This window comes from Pongo pygmaeus, chromosome 1, assembly GCF_028885625.2.
Source record: "Pongo pygmaeus isolate AG05252 chromosome 1, NHGRI_mPonPyg2-v2.0_pri, whole genome shotgun sequence".
Lineage (NCBI taxonomy): Eukaryota > Metazoa > Chordata > Mammalia > Primates > Hominidae > Pongo > Pongo pygmaeus.
Window position 1 is genome coordinate 194576342 of NC_072373.2, and position 3451 is coordinate 194579792.

Consider the following 3451-nt stretch of genomic DNA (forward strand, 5'->3'; position numbering starts at 1 on the left):
GAGGCGGGGGGGGTCCACCCCAGCAGCGCCCCGGGACCCAGCCCCCCGCGCCCGCGCCGTCCGCGCCGTCGGCGCCGCCCCCGCCCCGGAGCCCCGCGTCCGCAGCCTCCCGGCGCCTCTCCCAGGGCCACGGCCGAGCGGGCGCCACGGCTCCAGGAGTTCGCCGCGCCAGCTGCCTCCCCCTGCGTCCGCGCCTTGGTACGCGCCGCAGCGCCTGAGGACTATGTAGAGAGCGCTCGAGTGACTCACCCGCCGCGAGGACTGGGGGAGAGGGGGAGCAGGGCTGGGACTCCCCTTTCCCACCCTGGAGTTTGGGGGCTCTGGCACTGGGGCTGAGAGGGCAGCTTCGAGTCCAAATTCTCGCTCAAACCCACCTAAACCAAAGCGGCCCGGGGGACGTCGGGAGGCATGAAGGAGAGTCACAAGGAGACCCCTGAAAGGGTTTCCCTTTCTCTCCCCTGCTGATGGCTGGGTTGGGGAGAGGTCTGGGAGCCTTGCTGCCGCCCTTGCTCCGGCATTCTGGGCTTGTGTCTTCCCTGCTCCTCTGGGGGTAATTACAGCCCTGCGCAGCTGCCTTACCCAGGTCTCTAATCTGCTGGGTCCCTCCCGGCTCCAAACTGGGTGGTCCTAGCCCTGGACCTTCCCCACCCCCACCAGACGACCCCGCCAATCACCCCAGAAGGATTTTCTCTCCGTGGTCTGTCGATGAGGGGGTGGTGACCCCCTCCAGAATCCACTCCCCAAAGTAGCCCTGCTTCCCAGCCCCCTTGTTGGTGCCAGCTGAGGTGAGGGCTTCAAGCCAAGCCAGGCCCAGCCCCGGGGCAGAGTGGGGAGCTTGCTGGAAAGGTGGATGGATGATGGTGCTGCTGCAGGGACTTGGGTTGGGGGGGAGGAGGAGGGCCAGCTGGGCCCTGCCCACCCTGGCCCTGCCCTTTGTCCTGACTTCTAGAAGGTCAGTTCTCTAGTTCTTCATTGTCCAGAGATTAGGCCCAGTGAGATACTGTCCCCCTTGCCTCCCTTCCCGCCAGTGCCTCCTTCCTTTAAGCAGCTCCAGAAAGCGGCCATTTGGAGGGTTACAGTGGGAAACAAAAGGGTCAGGGGCTCAGGCAACCTGGGAGCAGCCTGTCTTGGGATATGTGCGTACCTGGGGGCTTGGACACTCTTGGGAAGGCCTGGGAAGGGAATAGTGTCCCCTCTGGCCCAAAAACATTAGAAAAGGATGATGATAGACGGGTGGCAACTGGAGCCAGTAACCTTGAGCTAGTGACTTAACTTTTCTAATATCTAATTTGCTCTCCTACAAAATCAGAAAAATAATAGTGCCATGAGGTATCTTGGGGTCTTTGTAAAGATTAAATAAGGCAATGGAAATGAAGTGCTGAGCACAGAACCTGGCATCTAGGAAGTGCTCAGTAAATAAGTATAATGGTGATGAAGGCATTGATGAGTAAATGGAAGGACGAGGAGCAGATCCCCCATCTTTGTGTCAGTCATCTTATCTGCAGGGTGGGGGGACTGCGGGGATGACAGAGTTCATGACAGTCCTTTGTGAGGTCAGAGGCCTCACAGCCTGCCTCTTCCAGAGCTGGACAGGCCAGACCTGACCCAGGCAGTGACCAGACTCAGGAGAATTCAGGAACACATATGGGGAGAGCCCTCTGGGATGGTTCTTCTCCCACCTCCTACCCCTTGTCTTGAGATTACTGCATGGATGAAGATGGATGGATGGATGGATGGATGGATGAGAGTAGCGAGATACCCACATTGGCTACAGCTCAAGACTAGTGGCTGGCTGTGGTGGCTCACACTGTAATCCCAGCAATTTGGGAGGCCGAGGTGGGAGGATCGCTTGAAGTCAGGAGTTTGAGATCAGCCTGGCCAACATGGTGAAACCCTGTCTCTGCCAAAAATACAAAAGTTATCCAGGTGTGGTGGTGGGCGCCTGTAATCTCAGCTACTCCAGAGGCTGAGGCAGGAGAATCGTTTGAACCCCAGAGGCGGAGGTTGCAGTGAGCCGAGATCATGCCACTGCACTTCAGCCTGAGCAACAGAATGAGACCCTGCCACAACAAAACAAACAAACAGCCAAACAAACAAAAAGAATAGTGGAGGTGGAAATGGCAGCTAAACATGAACAGATAGGCCAGGGACAGCCCACATAGGAGGACTTGAATGCCAAATGGCTTGGAAACGAGCATGGGGAGCTGTTGAAGATCATGGGGTTTTTCAGTAGAGGAAGGGTGAGCAGACTTTAGAACTGGAAATCTATTGTCTTTGGGATTGACTGTGGGGAGCTCACTAAAAAGCATGTGGTATTAGCCTACGTCAGGGGGTTCTCAGCCAAGGGCAATTTTGCCCCCCAGGAGACATTTAGCCATGTTTAGAAACACACGGCGGGGGCGGGAGGGTGTCTCTAAACATGGCAGCTACTGCATAGAAGCCAGGGATGCTGCTTACCATCCTACATTGCATAGGACCATCCTCACAATAAGGAATTCTCAGGTGCAAAATGTCAGTAGTGCTAAGGTTGAGGAACCCTTCCCTAGCCTGAGGGTGAGGCACTCACGAGATGTTGGTGCTGGAGACCAGCAGAGCATCTGGGAATTAGGCAGCTTAAACGACAGTTCTCCTGGCCAGACCCGAAGGTTTCCTGCTGATGACTCCACAGGGAGTGTGGGGAGGATGGCTGAGGGGGAGCCTGGAGAGCAGCCGTGTTCCGTGATTGAGGCAGTTGGTGGACAGAGGAAGTGGACTCCTCTCCATTCTCCTCCTCACTGGCCAGGATCCCTGGCAGATCCCAGGCCCCAGCAACCAAGAGGGTTAAGAGTGGGTGTCTCTCTCTGAGTTTGGGGCTAGGTAACGCTGCATGGGGCACCACAAATATTAGACATGCCAGAGAAGGAGCAAGTAGGGTACTTGCTGAAACCCTAACATAAGAGGCTGAAGTCCTAACAGCATTCCCTGCAGTCTTTGGCAAGCGACAGGGACCTCTGGACCAGGGCAGTCTCCTCAGGGCAGGAGGAGATCGTGGCCCAGGGTGGTCTCCTCCTTCTGCATGGAAACAGGCATGAGTGAGCTGTTCCTTTCACCGCGAGGCTGGGCTGGGGCTGGGGGAAGCCCACAGAATGGGGATCAGAAATATGTTCCTATCCTGGCCAGGCACAGTGGCTCACGCCTAATCCCAGCACTTTGGGAGGCTGACGCAGGCAGATCGCTTGAGCTCAGGAGTTCGAGACCAGCCTGGGCAACATGGCGAAACCCTGTCTCCACCAAAAATACAAAAAATTAGCCAGGCATGGTGGTGCGTGCCTGTAGTCTGAACTACTCAGGAGGCTGAGGTGGGAGGATCACTTGAGCCCAGAAGGTCAAGGCTGCAGTGAGCCATGTTTGCGCCACTGCACTCCAGCCTGGATGACAGAGACCCTGTCTAAAAGATAAGAGAGAAAAGATA